The following is an 18,423-nucleotide window of genomic DNA, read 5'->3' on the forward strand; positions in this document are numbered from 1 at the left end:
AGTCCCAGTGGTTTGCCATTTGGCTCCAACCCTCTTATGAAAATCGCCAATGTCCCATTTGTTTCACACGTGAATTTTGTGTGATGTTCACCAGGTCACATGGCCACATGTGAAGCTCTTAGGATAGCAAAGATAGTTCTTAAGAAGCGACTGAGAACAGTTTCTGAAAATTTAATTTGCATTGCATTTTTGTATTTCAAAATGCGGCTTAATGAAAGGCATTTCCCATTGTGACCTTACCTTGTACTCATTTTCCTCCATAGATTTGACTAAAAGGCTTTAAGGAGGAGCTTTCGGGACTTATCAACAATATCAAGTAAAACACAAGGTAATGATGGGATTTAGGTAATAAAGCATGAAGAATGAAGAGTGTTGAGAAAGGTCTGCTGTTTGGTTGTAAATTCTGGCTTAATTTTCTTTACAGGTCCTTTTTCAAGAACTGGCAATTGGATGCAGTGAATGCATACAAGATAAATCCTACAATGCCATCTGACGCCATTCTTGGTGTGTTGTTAGATGACGCACTGAATGCTGAAACCCTAACTCTGTGGGAGTTCGGACGAGGCTGTGGAGAAGATTAGGATTTAGATGCAGGATCTGAGTTTAATCGTTATTTATGCCCAGGGAGATCAACCCAAAACTGTCATATCAACATAGTTTTGAGAATGGCGAATCTGTTCAGATAGGCATCCAGGCTTTGCAGTTATTATAAGCAGATAATTAATGACTCATAAGACCATGGGTATTAGAGGGATGAGAATGAAAGGAAGTGTTGCCTACCAGATAAGTTGTTCTGGTCTAGTTGGACAAGGTGGCAAGATTGGTAATTTATTTATTATTGTTACATGCATGGAGATACAGTGAAAAGCTGTGTTTCACATGCCATCCAGACAGATCATTCCAAACACAAGTACATCGAGGTAGTACAAAGGGAAAAGCATAAACTGCATTCTGTTATTAATGTTACAGTTACAAGCAAAGTGCAGTTCGGGTGGACAAATAAAGTGCAAGGGCCATGCTGAGATAGCCTCAAGAGTTTATCTTTATCGCATGAGGTCTTATAAAGTTGGGATAGAAGCTGTCCTTGAGCCTGGTGGTGTGTGTTTTCAAGCATTTGTATCTTCTGCCCAATGGAAGGGGAGAAGAGAGAATGACCAGGGTGGGAGGGGTCTTCGATTATGCTGGCTGCTTTCTCGAGGCAGTGGGAAGAGTAGACAGAGTCCATGGAGGGGAGGCTGGTTTTCATAATGGACTGGGCTGTATCCACAACTCTCTGCAATTTCTTGTGGTCTTGGGCAAAGCAGTTGCCAAACCAAACTGTGATGCATCTGGGCAGAATGCTTTCTCTGGTTCTTCAGGAAGTGTCCTGGGAACTGCACATCAAAGATTATAAAGGACTGCAGTGGGGACCATGTTCAAGAGGAAGCAATTAAATCTGCAGTTAGACTTGCATTGTAGGATTTATCTTGTAACGCTTGACAATGTGGCCAGGGGTCCTAAGACTAGCTGCAAGACAGAACTGATTGACAAGATGCATTTTCCCCTATCCAAAAGCAACAGTGGGTGTCAAATGATGAACTGTTGTCTTGTTGTCATGACAACCTTGTAACCAGAGTAGTATCACGTTTGATTCTCATGCCGTTCAACACAACGGCCTTTTACATGGCAGTGGATAACAGGCCTTCGTTGATTGACTCAAGAAGAATAAACAGCCAGGTGAATTTCTGGCAACTGTGTTGAACCATATCCTAGAACGAACCGCCACATTTAGGAGAGAGCCATACAGAAATTGGAGGAGAAAAATAGGCAAAATTTATCTTGTGTTTTCTTTCACACTAGCAGAACTGTACTCTGATTGATTTGCCCCATTCTTATAGAAGCACGAGATGTTGAAGTTAGTTGGTCTTTGAATGTGCACCTCCAGCATTCTCACTGATGTAATGGGTCTCGGATACAATTCTAGAACGGGAGCAGCTGGTTCATTCCTTCCACAGGTACCTGGCGCCTGGAAATTGTTGTTTGTGCAAATGGTGGGTGGGCGGACTCTGTAGGCGATTGAACAGTGGGCATAAACTGCCTGCAAAATCTTCTCGCTCAGATGTGGCTTTTTGTAGTGAGGTTCTGGCACCACAGTCATAGCATCAAAATCATTACTGCACAGGAAAAGGCCTCTGGACAATCCCATCAATCCCATTCCCCTGCTCTTTCCCTGTGACTCTGCAAATTGTTTTCCCTCAAGTATCTGGCACTCTCCCTTTTGAAAACTCTGTCTGACTTCCACCTTCCTTGCAATGCAGTGAGACATGGATTTATCATTACCATGTATACTGTTTTACACTGTGAGCTTCATGCGAGCAAGGAATTTCATTGCACTCTGGTGTATATGACAATAAATTAAACTAACTAAATTAATCAGTGAATCCCAGATCATAACCATTCCCTCTACTAAAGAAAGTTATTCCTCATGTTCTCTCACTTTTGGATTGGTTTATTATTGTTACATGTAATGAGGTACTGTGGAAAAACTTGTCTTGCATACAGTTCATACAGATCAATTCATAACAGTGAATCGAGGTGGTACAAGGTAAAACAATACAGAATTCAGAATAGAATGTCACAGTTACAAAGAAAGTGACAGAGCAGGTAGACAGTAAGGTGCAAGGTCATAACAAGGTAGATTGTGAGGTCAGGAGTCCATCTTATTGTACTAAGGAACCGTTCAATAATCTTATGACAGTGGGATAGAGCCTATTTACTTTGTATCATTGCCCTGGTGCCCAAGCACACAATAATGGGGTCCATGTCCCTCTACTTGTCCTGTTGAACCCAGTTGTGATCTTGTCCTCCGGTCTATCTCCAACAAATCTCCTCTCAACCTTCTTCCCTCCAACGAGAACAACACCAGCTTCGCTGGTATAATCTTGTAGCAGAAGTCCCACATCTCATGAACCATTCTCATAAAAACTGACCAAAAAAAACTGGAGGTGCTGGAAATCTACAGTAAATGCTGGAAATACTCAGCAGGTCTGAGTTTGTGGGATGAGAAACACAGTTAATGCTTCTATTCTGGTGGAGGGTCTTTGATCTGAAATGTTAACTGTTTCTCTTCCCACAGATGCAGCGTGACCTGCTGAGTATTTCCAGCATTTTCTGTTCCTAATAAACCTTTTCTGCACCCTCTCTGGGACTTTCCCATCTCTCTCCAAAACCATGGCAGCCAGAATCTGATGCAAAACTCCATTTGTAGACTAACCTGTAACTTAGAGTTTCACCATAACCTCCTTGCTTTTGTACCCTGCTTCTATTTCTGAATCAAAGGGTCCCACAGGTTTTCTCAGTGTAACATTCCAGTTTAAAAGAATTATACACATTTACAGCCAAGTGCCTCTGTTCCTGTACAACCTTTAGATGCTTACAGGGCATGGAAGTTGTGTCTGTCATAGAGTACCATGAATAATGCAAAATGGACATTCATTCTCCACGTGTTGGTACTCTCCGGTCAGTGTGGGTACAGGACGAAGCTGTACAGATTTCTGTTCAGGGAGGCACTACGACTTTATACACCTTTCAGGAGATGTGTCAGTTAGTAAAAATCTTGTGCCATGGTTTCCAGTCCCACTCCAGAGACTTGAGATGCAGGCCAGCCATTTGGTGTACATTGAAGGGGCTGCATTTGGGATGAAATGTAAAGCCGAGGTTCAGTGTGCTCTTTCAAAGCTCCCACAGCAATGTCATAGAGTCATACAGTACAGAAGCAGGCCCTTCAGCCCAACTGGTCCACACCGACCAAGATGCCCATCCAAGCTAGTCCTATTTGCCAGTGACCGGCCCATAACCTAAACCTTTCCTATCCATGTACCTGTTCAACTGTCTTTTAAAAGTTGTTATTGTAGCTGCCTCATTCCACAAATGTGCCACCCTCTGTGTGTTTAAAAAAAAAGCCACCCCTCACGTTCCTATTAAATCTTTCCCCTCTCACCTTAAACCTGTGCCCTCTAGTTCTTGATCCCCCAACCCTGGGGAAAGGACTGAGTGTATTCACCCTATCTCTGCCCCTCATGGTTTTATACACCTCTATAAGATCAGCTCTCAGTCTCCTACGCTCCAAGGAAAAACATCCTAGCCTGTCCATCCTCTCCCTATGCCTGTTCCTGAAGGATGGTGGGGAAGTTTTCCTACTTTCCCGGCTGACTTTTATCCCTCAACCAACATTACTGAAAAGCAAGTCATTTAGAGCAAAGAAAACAAAATGCTGGTGGAACTCAGTGGGTCAGGCAGCACCTGTGGAGGGAAATGGACAGTCGACGTTTCGAGTCGACCCTTCATCTGGACTCTAAGAGCGGAGATGGCCAGTATAAAGAAATGAGGAGAAGGGGTGGAGCCCTCCACCCCTTCCCCCTATTCTGGGTGCTTGGGTTTTCTTCCACATCCCAAAGACCTGCGGGTCGGTAGGTTGATTGACCACTGTAAATTGCCCCAAGGGTATAGGTGGGTGGTAGAATCTGGGGCAAACTGATGTGAAGGTGTGGAGAATGGGATTATTGTAAAACAAAACCAGAAAATGCTGGAAATACTCAACAGGTCGGGTCGTATCTGTGGAAAGAGACACAGTCAAAATCTCAGGTCGCAAGTGATTTTCGTGGGATTAGAGTAAGTGGATGCAGACTTGGCGCACTGAAGTGCCTGTTATTGTACTGCATGACTTTATGACTCCTTATTGTTGATTTTCAGCATCTTGCCATGGAGAATGTGCAGTCTGTCAGTCCAGAGCCAACCAGCAGAGGGATCTTTTTACTTCGGCTGTTGAATCTGAAATCACTGCCGCTGGCTTGCCTTTACTTGGTGCTGATCTTCTTCTCTTCATCTTGGCAAAAGTACACAAAACCCCTGGAACTGCGGAAGGTGAGAAGGCTGCTTGCTCGTTATCTCGCTTCCAGCGGTCATGTCTGGTTCACAGTGTCCTGTGGTCACAGAGCTGGGAAGCAATTTAGTATAAATTAGTTTGGTCGACAGGCAGGGTCATATTTTATTCTGATGAACTAAAGTCAGTGCGACACCCAGGAATGTGATATTCAGAAACTGTTCTTTTATAGTCAGTCACAGAAAACATTAATGGAATATATTTGCAGCACCCTTCTTGATCAATTCATAAAGTGAACATTCTTTTTGATTTTGGATATCCCACTTTCAGCCATCTCTCTGCAGCCGCTCCAGATTGCAATATACCTTTCATTTGTTGTGTGGGTGGTCTTGGTGGCCAACTCGTTCCATCTCAGTTGTTGGCCAAAATATGAAAGTAACCACAATTCCATGTGCATCTGCCACAACGGTATTTCTGTCAATTGTTTTAAAGTAGAACGAATCACTTCTCGAGTGATTCATTTTGCTTGCAAATCAACAGAATGCTGGAGGAAATCAGTGGGTCAAGTGTGTATGCAGAGGCAAAGGCATAGTCGATGTTTCGGGTCGTGACCTTGCATCAGGACTGAAACGTCGACCAGCCCTTTGCCTCCACTTTTGCTCCCTGACCCAATGAGGTCCTCCAACAGTTTGTTTTATCCTCTGCAGTCTCTCTTGTGACTCCATTCATTTTGCTAATGGGTTTCTACCTTGGAGTACTGTCTTTGACACAAAATGGTCAGTGAGTGTGTAGTTGGGATGAAATTTAACCAAGGATGAGTATCACAGTGAAGCAATTGCTCTTGTTTAGAAAATATCCAACACAGTTACTACCGAATCCACTGTACCCCTGGAACTGCAGTTATACTGCTTGCTTGACCGACTGTATTGGGAAGAAAATCAGCTAGATACACTCCAGGTCAACAAATGGAAGAGTCAGTCGCTTACTGCCTTTAAAAATTCAAAGGGTGGTGCCTGATGTGTTTCTTATGAAAATTAAGTTTAAAACATCGGTAGGTGGTCTGAATGGGACTGGGCAAACCAAAAGAATTCGAACCTGTGCCTGGTTGTGCCAGGTGGAGAGGTTAGAGCACAACAACAAGCTCGGATATCGTGGCTGCAAATCTATGGTTACTTAAGCAGTCGTTGTGTGTGTTTGTCTGTATGTAATTGACCATCACTGTAACTGGATCGCACTCAGCCGTGATGCATCCTTTGGCTGGATAGCCTGCAGGAAAAACTCACCAGCAAAGAATTATTACTTGAATGTCATACCAGGTGGCACCAGCTGTAGATACAAACCCATGAGAATTAGAACCAGCATCAAAGGCAGAGGAGAGAGAGGCAAGAGCAGAAAACAAGTGCTGTAAATGTATTTGTGGTTTATCTGTCTATTTGGTGCTTTGCTATTCTCAAAGACATTGGAGCACTGGGTCATTTTTTCTTTGGATTTCAAGACCTATAAAAGCTGGCCTTTATATTTAATTGACCGTTGATTTTTTTTTAAGAAAAGTTTAGTTTTGTTTAGATTTCTTTATTAATCACATGTACATCAAAACACAGTGAAATGCATCTTTTGCATAGAGTGCTCTGGGGGCAGCCCGCAAGTGTCGCCACGCTTCCAGCGCCAACATAGCATGCCCACAACTTCCTAACCCATAAGTCTTTGGAATATGGGAGGAAACCAGAGCACCCGGAGGAAACCCACGCAGACACAGGGAGAACGTACAAACTCCTTACAGACAGTGGCGGATTTGAACCCGGGTCACTGGCGCCGTAAAGCGTTACGCTAACCACTATACTACCGTGCCTGCCCTATTAACCACACTGTATTTTCTTTATGATGTTTTAAGGAAAAAAGATTCAGTCCTTCTTTGGCCCTAACTTTGCAACTCCACGTTGAGGAATTGACCAATATTAGGATAGCTGTTAGATTTTCTTAGGCAGAAATATCATCACTGCTTCTGATTTGGTCTCTCAGAGCTCTTAAATCAGCATTGTGTGGCTTCATGGGAAGTCACTGCTCTAGTTAATGAGAGGAGATGCATTTTGAATTCATTCAATTATGATTTTAAAATCTCTTCCCTGCCTCCCCCCCATACTTTGTTTTTATAGTTGAGACAGCATAGCTTAGTTGAGGTAGCGTAGCGGTTAGCGCGACGCTATTACAGCGCCAGCGATTGGGGTTTCGATTCCCGTCGCTGTCTGTAAGGAGTTTGTACGTTCTCCCGTGTCTGCGTGGGTTTCCTCCGGGTGCTCCGGTTTCCTCCCACATTCTAAAAGACGTGCGAGTAGGTTTAATTTGGGTTTAAAATGGGTGGTGCAGACTCATTGGGCCAGAAGTGCCTGTTACCACACTGTAAATAAAGTTTAAAGTTTAAATTTTAAAAAAAATTAGCAATGTTTTAAAATGGGATGCATCTGGTATTTTCATGGGTCTTTTGGTTGAGGTTTTAACCAAGACCCATTTTGCCTCTCACACTGATGAAAGATCCTCCTGGTGCTGTTATAACAAAAAAAAAAGAATTCTGATATCCATCCCTCAACCCACACACTTCATAAAATAAAGTTCTTTGGTCAATCAGCACGTAGCTGTTTGTGGGAGCTTGCTGTGCACAAATTGGCTGCAATGTTTCCTAATAATATCAGTAATTGCACTTTAGAAAAATGTTATCGACTGAGAGATACTTTGGGATTTCCTGAGATGTGTGAAATGTGCCGTTTAGTGTGAAATCTTTAATCTGACGTGAAAGGTGTTAGCTGTTTGCTTTCCCATGTAAATATTGCTAATGTTCTGAGTTATTCATATCAAACTCTGAACGTCTACTTTTTTGATATATACACCAGCGCTAAGTAAGACTTGTTACCACTGCATTATTTATCACAGCTGTGCCAGTGATTACTTTAAAACTTGACCTGTTTTATATTAAACTTTATTTAAAAGTGTATTAGGATTAGCATTAGTTGTGGTGACTGAGTATTTTCCTTTTAATTATTATTCCTGCTGTTATATTTGACAAAAAGCACTCCTGTATACTGTTTATATGCCAATTTGCTATGTTCCCACTTGGATAATAATGTACATGAATGATTCATGCCTAACATACATAATGCATAATTAAATCACAGTTTGATGGAGTGGAATTTATTAATTGTGAAGACACATGTGTTTCTGTAATACACTAATTTATTTCGATAGTTTTTATTGCTACATTGCTCACTCAGCTGTAATCAGCTACTCTGAGTTACTAAGTAGCAGTTGCACATTGTTGTAACAAATTATCTACAGGAACATGCTAAATACAGACAGGGACTGTTAATATACAGATTGGAGTAACATGTTTCTTAAGAAAACTTATCAAATTAATTACAGTAATGGTGGCAACTTGATCATTTGTCCTTGCTTGTCAAAAGTAAATTTTGATAGATTAACGAGGCTGATAGATTGCAGATTGTGTATGGAATTCGTGTCAATTATAAATAATGGGTTGTGTTAACAATGCAAGTAGAAATGGAAACATTTATATCAATTAACAACCTTCTTTTGCTTTTAGCCAACAAGAAATGTATCTTAAATCTGGATCTTCCACACTAAATGATGTGGTCGCTGTCAGGATGGTCGAGTGCCAGTGTGCGACGGTTTTGTCAGTTGTGGTTTTGTTTTGAGGTATCACGTAGTGAGGTGAAAACGTTCTGTATATTGTGTGTCTGAGATAATTTCACTGGAAAGAAAAGCACGGAAGGGTGACTGCTTTAAAGCAGTGTGTCTCCCAGTGGCCGTGTATAAAATTACCATCCAACGTACTCCAGACCAGAATGGTTGCTACTGAAGAAGTTGCGCTGCACTATGGGATAATACTAAATGTGTTACGATTGTCCTCTAAGCCCATATCAAGAAAAACAAAAATTATTTTCTGTTCAGGAATTTCATTTAATGTTGCTCGGAAGTGATGTTGGAGTGAGGGATAACCATAATGCCCAATGCAGGCACTATACTTCCTTGACATTTATGTAGACTTGAATGTGATGAATAGCAACCTGGGCGAGTTACCAAAGGAGCACTGGTGCTTGTGAACCGTTCCAGCAGAAGACTGCAAACTCAGCAGCAATAAAACAACACCACCAACAAAAATCCTGGTTAAAATCACAGTGCAATAAATTCTGATATAAGATGTTTAGAGGTGGACTTCTCTGGGAATTGCTGCCCATGTAAGCTTGTAAAATATTCCTTAATACATTTTGAGTGCATGTTCAGATGAAAGTAAATAATTTTTAACCCAGAATTATGCTAATTATAACCTGAACCATTATAAAAAATACTGCATATAGCTGTCAAAGAATGGAATATGATATTTGATCCCATGCATTTGATTTGTAGGGCAGGTAAATTCAGCTAGATATAATATTTATTGATGGGTATACAATATTTAACAGTGCTGCTTTTTTACATTAGAGCATTAAACAATCGGATTATGACAGTGATAGTAATGATGGGCCGAGAGCTGACCAACTGGAGGGCTAGGTTTGTTATCAAGAATTAAATCATTAGTTTGGATTTTAATATTATAAAACTTCTGGGTTTTTTTTATATGGACGTAACAGAGGGCAACTTTGAATTGGAAAAAGGAAAAAAAAATAATGTTTGATGTTGATTTGTTATACTTCCTATCAGTTAAGACTTTAATGTCTCTTTTACCTTTTTAACTAACTGTGAGGGACCCAGGTGCATTGTAATAAAAAAAAACAGGGAAATGCATGGTTCACAAAATAAACTTTTGGCTTCATTGCACTCCCTGGTAATTCATTTGACTCACTGTGTCTTTTTCTCTTTCACCCTTTTTTCTCTTTTTCCTTTTATATTTATATGGTTTTAGATGCTGAGTAAATAAAGCAGTAAATCTGGTGTCATTTCCTAGGTACAGACAGTACATGTTTATGAATGGCTGGCAGACACTCGTAAACCACACAGAGTGTTACACAGTCCGATAGAGAGATATAAACATTTGACATTGACCATCTTGTCTAAATCTGTTTGATAAATTCATCCTTCTCCAAAAATCTTTTTCCTGGGGCTATTGATTTCAGAAGGGTACCAGAATATGATACATTTACTGAGTTAGTATTGGGCGCACTGTTACATAGTTATATTGCTAACAGCTCCCTTGCTCCCCATACACTTAAAAAATAGTTTAATTTTAGACTTTAGTAATGTTGTGGCAATGTGTTTCTTTTGTTCCCTTTCTAAACAACAGTCACATTTGATTTATTTCTAATGCACTGTTTAGAATAATACCATCCATTTTATAAGTCTGAACTGCTGCTTGCATTGTATTTTTTTCACTGTAATAAATGTTGTTTGAGAAAATTATAATGTTAAATATTACATGTGTAAAATAAGTGGATTAGAATAAAACACAAGGATTTGATGTTTTTGGATTGTGTTTGAATAATTTGAAATTCAAATACAGCAACAATATCCTAGAGTGCCATTGGACGTATAATGAAGGTTAACGCCCCCAGGCCTTCAGCTGAATATTTACATGGAGATGAAGTTATTTTTCTCTCTCCTCCTGGGCTGCTGCCCAGCATCTCGCTGGAGGAGGTAGACAGACAACCTGCTTATAGAGTCCGTTGCAGTCACTCAATGACTGGCTATGCAAGGAAGCCTCTATTTGCTGGAGAGGGTGCAAAAAAGATTTACCAATACTGAAGGGCTCAGCTTATAACAAGAAGCTGGATAGGCGAGGACTTTCTTCGCTGGAGTGTAGGTAGCTGACGGGTGACATTATAGAGGTTTATTAAGTCATGAGGGGATTAGGTAAAGTTGATGGCCAAAGTCTTTTACCCAGGGTACGGGAGTCCAAAATTAAAGGGCATAGGTTTAAGGTGAGAGGGGGTAGATCTAAAGGGGATCTGAGGGCACCTTTTGAGTATATGGAACGAGCTGCCTGAGGAAGTGGTAGAGGCAGATACAATTACAATGTGTGAAAGGCTGTGTCTGCAGGGGGTGGAGGGAGGGGCATATTCAGCTTGGAGAACTGGCTGCTACTCCAGTGCTTTGTTTTGTCCTGACTGTCAGTTGTTTGATCTGCTCTTATCGGGTAAGTGGAGAGTATTGCATCACAGTCCTGAATAATGCCCTTGTGGAAGAGTTACATGGACGGGAAAGATTTAAAGGGATATGGGCCAAATGCAGGCAAATGGGACTAGCTCAGGTAGGCAACATAGACGAGTTGGGCTGAAGGGCCTGTTTCCATGCTGTGTAACTCTACGGCTCTATTCTCCTGCCTCCGTCCACTTTCTCCACTGGAAGTCTCCAGCCCTGGTGGATCACGAGCACAAATTTCACAGGCCAATGTTCTGTGAGCTCATTGTGTTGACTGTGAAGCTGCAGAACGCTTAACCGTGAAGCAATAGGACGACACATTGGTGCAGCAGTTAACTCTGCAGCCATGTAGCTCCAGCAATCCTGGTTCAATCTGACCTCTGGCCCTTTCTGCATGGAGTTTGTATGTTCTCCCTGTGACTGGGTGTGTTCCCCCGGGTGCTCGATCTCCTCTCTCATCCAAAGGAATGAGGATAAATTAATTGTTCACTGTAAATAACCCTTGGTGTGGTTGGGTGATAGAGAACAGATTGCCAGGAGATAAGTGGGGGAATAGAAACAAGGCTGATGGAAGTGCCTGAGAGCCAGCATGCACCCAATGGACTGAATGGTCTCTAATATCATAAAGAAATAAGATTGGTTTGTTTCGGAGGTTGGAACTGAGGCTCCTCCTGGCCAAAAAGATAATAATTGAAAGGAGTATAATTACTGGTATTAACTTATTATTGGTATTGGTTTATTATTGTCACATGTATCGAGATATAGTGAAAAGCTTTGTTTGCATTGCCATCCAGACAGATCATGCCATGCATCGAGGTAATAAAAAGAAAGCAGAATGCAGAATATAGTGTTGCAGTTACAGAAAGTGCAGTGCAGGTAAACAAATAAAGTGCAAGGGCCACAACGAGGTAGATTGGGAGATCAAGAGTTTATCTTTGGAGGATGAGAGGCTCATTCAAGAGTCTGATAACAGTGGGATAGAAGCTGTCCTTGAGTCTGGTGGTACGTGCTTTCAAGCTTTTGTATCTTCTGCCCAACGGGAGAGGGGAGAAGAGAGAATGACCAGGTTGGGAGGGGTCCTTGATTATGTTGGCTGCTTTCCTGAGGCAGTGGGAAGTGTAGACAGAGAGGATGGAAGGGAAGCTGGTTTGTGTGACGGATTGGGCTTCATTCACCACTCTGAAGTTACCTGCAGTCTTGGGCAGAGCAGTTGCTGTTCCAAGCTGTGATGCATCCGGATAGGATGCTTTCTATGATGCATCTGTAAAAAATTGGTAGGAGTCATCTATAGCAATGCCATAAAGAACAAAGCCCAGACATTTTGTGTTTGCTAGCTGAAGTCCCATTGAGTTGCTGGCATAAACCCACTGCGAACTAATAGTTCTTTCCAATGTAAATCTGAAAGCCCTTCAACCTGAAACATTAAATCTGCTTTTCACTCCTCAGATGCTCTTGAGCTACTCATTATTTCCAGGTTTTTATTTCAGATCACTAGCATCTGCAGACTTCACTTTGTTTTGTTTCTTTTTCTCTAACAAATTGCTCTTTCTTGCAGTCAGTGTTGAAGAAAAACAAAGCAGAGAGTGTTCTTTTTTTTTTGGAACTGTCTTATTCTTCCCTACATTTCTGCATCCCTCTCGAGTTGGTGTGTGTTTGTTTCCTGTATTTGCCCCTTTGTGGCATCTGCCTCTCTATTTGTCACTGATTTTGTTTTTTTAACAGGTTGGGACTTTTTTCCTTGGAGTGTAGGAGACTGAGAGGTGATCTTATAGAGGTGAATAAAATCATGAGGGGCACAGATAGAGTGAATGTATTCAATCTTTTTCCCAGGGCTGGGGAATCAAGAACTAGAGGGCATAGGTTTAAGGTGAGAAGAGAAAGATTTAATAGGAACCTGAGGGACAACTTTTTTGCACAGAGGGTGGTATGTATGTGGAATGAGCTGCCAGGGGGAGTGGTTGAGGCAGGGACAATGACAACTTTTGACAGACAGTTGGACAGGTACGTGGATAGGAAAGGTTTAGAAGGATAAGGGCCAAATGCTGGCAAATGGGACTAGCTTGGATGGGCATCTTGGTCAGCATAGACCAGTCGGGCAGAAGGGCCTGTTTCCATGCTGTATGACTCTGTCAGTTTCTCTCTTCTGGTTGTCTCCAAATCACTTTACTGATTTCATCAGTTGAAGTCTCGTTCATGTGGATGAGAGAGAAGTTGTAGGTAGGGAGAATGGGTGCTCCAATTGCAACATGGGTGCAATCTGTGGAGGGTGATTGAGGGTAATGGTGTCAGGGAAATAGGGATTCCTGTGGATTGTGTAGTTAAACCCAAGGAACAATGCCTGGAATTTGGTGGGTTGGGGTGCATGAGCAGCTGGGGTGTAAGGAAATGGGATTAGTGAAGGATTGTTGTAGATGGGTGCTTAGTGGTTGGCACAGACAATGGACCAAAGGGCCTGTTTCCGTGCTACATGACTATGGTCTACTGATGATGGAGGAGGCTGGGGTAACATCAGCCAAGTCCCCTGAGTGATTACAGAGAGAACGTTGAGAATGCTGGGTAGTATCGGGTTTCGAGTTGGAAGGTTTGAGCCTGGTTTTTCTAGGGGGTCAGGGACCGAGAGTAATTAGTCATAGAGTTGTACAGCATGGAAAAAGGCTCTTCGGCCCACCACGTCCATGCTAACCTTTTTGCCTGTCTACACTAATCCCATTTGGCTGTATTATGACTGTATCCTTCTGTACTTTGCCTATTTAAATATCTGAATAAATTCTTTTTAAACATTAAATATATCTGATTCCATCGCCCCCTCTGGTATTGGTTTATAATTGTCACATGTACCGAGATACAGTGAAAAAACTTGGTTTTGCATCCATCCATCCATCCATACAGATCATTTCAAAACGTAAGTGCTCTGAGGTAGTACAAATGAAAAGCAATAACAGAATGCAGAATATAATGTTACAGTTACAGAGAAAGTGCAGTGCAGGCAGACAATAAGGCACAAGGGCCATGCCAAGGTAGACTGAGGACAAGACTTTATCTTTAACTTAGAAGAGGTCTGTTCATGAGTCTTATAACAGTCGAATAGAGGCTGTCCTTGAGCCTGGTGGTACATGTTTTCACCTGATTGCCTTCCAGGTATCAACCACTCTCTGTGTGTAATAAAAAAAAACTTGCCCCTCAGATCCCCTTAAAAACTCCTTTCTCTCACCTTAAATCTATGGCCTCTTGCTTTTGATGCCAAGTGATATTGCAACACCCTCATTGGCAAGAGAGGCTAATTACAACATGAAGCATTTTCATTGGCAGTTTCTATGATATGTCTAGGTGTTGGAACTTTGCAGTGCAAGTTCCAGCACCCACACACATCATGGAAAGTACTCGTAAAAGCATATCATGAACATGGATAAGGTTCAGAGGGATATGGGCCAACTGCAGACAAATGGGACTATCTCAGGTCGGCACCTTGGTCAGCATGGATGAGTTGGGCCGAAGGGCCTGTTTCCATACTGTATGACTCTAGGACTTTAAACTGGCAACTGAAAGTCATAGAGGGTCCTTGGTCCAATTATTCTCTGTCCTCTAAACCCACTTCATCTGAAGACTTTTGGCCGTCAGTTAGTCTTGTCGACTAAAGACAGGGACTTTAATCACAGCAGGACCTGTTTCTATTTTCTGTTTTTGATTTGAGAGGGATGTATTTTGCTCGAGCAGACTTCTAAGTGCACATACAAAGAAGCCAGTACCATAGAATACAGAGGAAGGACACACAATACCAGGCAATTACAGATTCTCAGTTAGAAGCATAGCCAATATATTAGCCATTTAAGGATTAATAATTAATATCAAACCATTAATAATTTAATGTCAATTTCCAACATTAATTGCATCCAAATTAGATACTATTAGTTTAACAGCATTGACTTGAATATATATCCCCACAAATTTTAATGTGCTCTGAACTCTGATTTTGAAAGACAAATATTACATTTTGGATTTTTAGTCGAGAAACAGATTGAATATGCTGTTGCTTTATCTATTTTAAGATTTCAAACAAATAGGTTAGTGCCTCTGTTAAATGGTATAAAGGAGACTGCTGCTCGAAAGTGTTAGGAGTTTGTCAGCTGTGGTACCGTTGATTGCTAAAGAAATCTGGAGAATTACATGTAATCCTACTTTAACCTAATTATAATCTAAATTATGTTTCTATTCTATGCTATTAGTTAGACACCTGAATATGGAGGGATATGGATCACGTGCAGGCAGAAGAGATTTAGTTTAATTTGGCATCATGTTCAGCACAGTCATTGTGGGCCGAAGGGCCTGTTCCTGTGCTGTACTGTTCTGTGTTCTGTATTCTATGGTACTCAGAGTGGTACTACTAAAGAGTTGGTGTATAATTACGCAACTTTTCCTCTGATTTCAGAAGTTAATAGGAGATACAGTAACCTGAAATATCCAGTCTTTGTTGTTCCACGCTAGCAATGGGCAGATCAAGCTAGAAAAGAGAATAAAAGGGCAAAGAGGAAACACTGGTCTCTTTGTTTCCATTGTCATTCATACACAACCTGGGTCAAAAGTAACATGGATCTGTACACTTCTGTATCTGGCGATTCTAAACTTGGAGGTGGGTGGAATCGAACAAGGGGAGGCGCTGTGAGTCACAATGGAAGCCATTTCACAGAACAGTTTGATGGGACTTGATTACAAGTTTGCAGATGAGCGTCCTGGAACGGTATTAATTTTGCATGCGAATTTTTTTTCATGCCAGGAAGAGGCTACGTAAATCCTTTCTGAGCTTGCATCTAAGCTACAATATGTTAAAGTGTCCGGTGCTGCTGTATATCTGCTGCTTTCTAGATGTTGCTTCCTGACAGCTGCTGCAGCCTCTGGAGAGCCCTAATTTATTACCCCGATGTTTTCGTTCCCTATAATGGATATGATATTACAGGAGATTGTGTTATTGTTGTTATCTGGAGGTCACCATGACTTTGTCCCGTGGCAAGAAAATAATTCAATGCAGCCTTCTCTGCACTGAGTTCCTCGTCAGACCTGGGAAGGATGGAACACCCAAAGCTAATTGAGTGAGCTGGTGTGTGCTGTTCTGTAAGGTTCTGTGGGGCAGAACAGGTCTGATTACTTTTAATGAGAGAGCAGGCAGTGTGGTTGTGCTGCTGCCACACAGCTCCAGTGATCCAGGTTCGATCCTGGCCTTGGGTATTGTCTGTGTGGAGTCTTCATGTTTTACCTGTGTCTGCATGAGTTTCTTCTGGGTGCTCCAGTTTCCTGCCACACCCTAAAAATGTGTACGTTTGGTTAATTGACCACTGTAGAATTCCCCAAGTGTAGGTGGGTGATGGGTGAATTGGAGATAAGCATACAGACATACAACATAACAACAGGACCTTCAGTACACCCACCATTTACACTAATCCTGCATGATTCCCGCTATTGATTCGCCCCACATTCTCAACAGCTGCCCCCAGATTCTACCACTCACCCACACACTTGAGGCAATTTATAGTGGCTAGTTAACCTACCAAACACCACTTCTTTGGGATGGGAGTTGATGGGCATGTGAGAGAGAATTGATTTCTGGAAAATAATTGGGAGAATGGAGTTCTCTGAGCTGGCACAGACTCAATGGACTGAAACAGCCTTCATGTCATGAATGGTATGAATGTTGTACCATGCACACATGTATTGGTTTATTATTGTCACTTGTACCGAGGTACAGTGAAAAACTTGTCTTGCATACCGATTGTACAGGTCAATTCATTACACAGTGCAGTTACATTGAGTTAGTACAGAGTGCATTGGTGTAGTACAGGTAAAAACAATAACAGTACAGAGTAAAGTGTCACAGCTACAAAGAAAGTGCAGTGCAATAAGGTGCAAGGTCACAACAAGGTAGATCGTGAGGTCATAATCCATCTCATCGTATAAGGGAACTGTTCAATAGTCTTATCACAGTGGGGTAGAACCTGTCCTTAAGCCTGGTGGTACGTGCCCTCAGGCTCCTGTATCTTCTACCTGATGGAAGAGAGAAGAGAGAATGACCAGGGTGGGTGGGGTCTTTGATTATGCTGGCTGCTTCACCAAGACAGCAAAAGGTAAAGACAGAGTCCAAGGAGGGGAGGCTGGTGTCCGTGCATGATCCTTATTTTTCATGTTGTCGTGAACACCTTCCACACTGTGTTTAATTCAGTAGCTTGCACATTAACGCGGCTCAGCCACAGGCAGCAGGCTGTTGCTTTATACACTCAGCTTCATTTGCCAGCTGAACCATTAACTGCAAGTTGCAAGTTGTATTGTGGGATTGTGATCATGTCATTGCATTTTTTGTCCCTCAGGTCAGATGCTTATGAATTGTCATCAAATGTGATGTGAATTCACAGGAGGCCCTTGCTGTCACTCGCAGGTGACATCTCCTGATTGAAGCCTGAATTTGGGAGGAGAAAAATATTACTTACGCCAGAAGCATTTTTGTCAAATTTGGAAAAAATTCACTTTTCTGTCGCACTCACCCTCCCTTCCCAGTTCCAAAATTATGGTCTTTCAAGGACTTAATCATGATTATTGAAGAGCACAGAGGCTGCAGGAAGAGTATTATATGTTCACTACATATTCTGACTTGTGTTGTACCTTTGCTCCCAGGGAAGTCCCGGATGGGATCTGAGAGCGATACCGTTTTAAGGGAGATACCGAAAGTGGGAGCAGAAAGAGTTGTCAAATTTAAACAGAAATATCAAAATTGTCAAATTCAAATAAAGTTCATTCCAGGATTTACAGAGGTGTACGTGTATAATTTTGAAATTCACATTTGTTTTTCATCCCTGCTTTATTATTACAATTATTCACCTAATAAGTCATGACATGCCACCAGATTATGTTTAAATATCTCTGCAGTATGATGGGTATATGTGTAAGGATGAGTAATTCAGCCTCTGTTCCTTGCTAACGCTCAGATGTCCACTAATTCCTCCACAGGTTGAGGAGCAGAGTCTGGAATCTGCCAGGTGTGGAATTGCTGAGTGAACTATCTTCATAAACCCTGGCTTCCACGTGTGACCTGCTCTCCAGATCACCTCCGTTATGTTTTATGTCGATGCAGTGAATAAAAAGTTAGAAGAAGTTCATTTCTGAAATTAACTAAACTAAATAAATACATCTCGGATATATGATTGGCAGCGGCCGCTTATCAGAAAGTTGTCAAGGGTAAATATTCATGCATTGTTGTAGTTTCATTCATAAAGGTTTGGGCTGGTGCGAGCTCATAGCTGCCCAGTTAGCCCTGCCCTACTTCCAGTAAGAACACCATCCTGTGCCAATTTGTTCTGCTGACATTTTCCACAGTAGTTCCTTTCTCTTTAACTAGGCTTCCCCTCCACCATAGTTGGTGGGGCTCCCAATCATTC

General features: G+C 41.8%; 1 long non-coding RNA gene across 3 annotated transcripts in view; it reads left to right on the plus strand.

Moving 5' to 3' along the window:
- LOC127584769 (uncharacterized) overlaps nucleotides 1–17,783 on the plus strand; it is a 36,458-nt gene extending 18,675 nt beyond the window's left edge. For 2 of the 3 annotated variants that reach the window (XR_007958430.1, XR_007958432.1), the window contains 3 exons: nucleotides 264–328; nucleotides 4,732–4,902; nucleotides 17,359–17,783. This is a non-coding gene — a long non-coding RNA (uncharacterized LOC127584769). Of the gene's footprint in view, nucleotides 1–263; nucleotides 329–4,731; nucleotides 4,903–8,453; nucleotides 10,302–17,358 lie in introns of those variants that run through there. The other variant, XR_007958431.1, reaches the window with a different exon arrangement.
- The last annotated feature ends 640 nt before the right edge of the window (nucleotides 17,784–18,423 follow it).

This window comes from Pristis pectinata, chromosome 30 (assembly GCF_009764475.1).
Source record: "Pristis pectinata isolate sPriPec2 chromosome 30, sPriPec2.1.pri, whole genome shotgun sequence".
Classification (NCBI taxonomy): Eukaryota; Metazoa; Chordata; class Chondrichthyes; order Rhinopristiformes; family Pristidae; genus Pristis; species Pristis pectinata.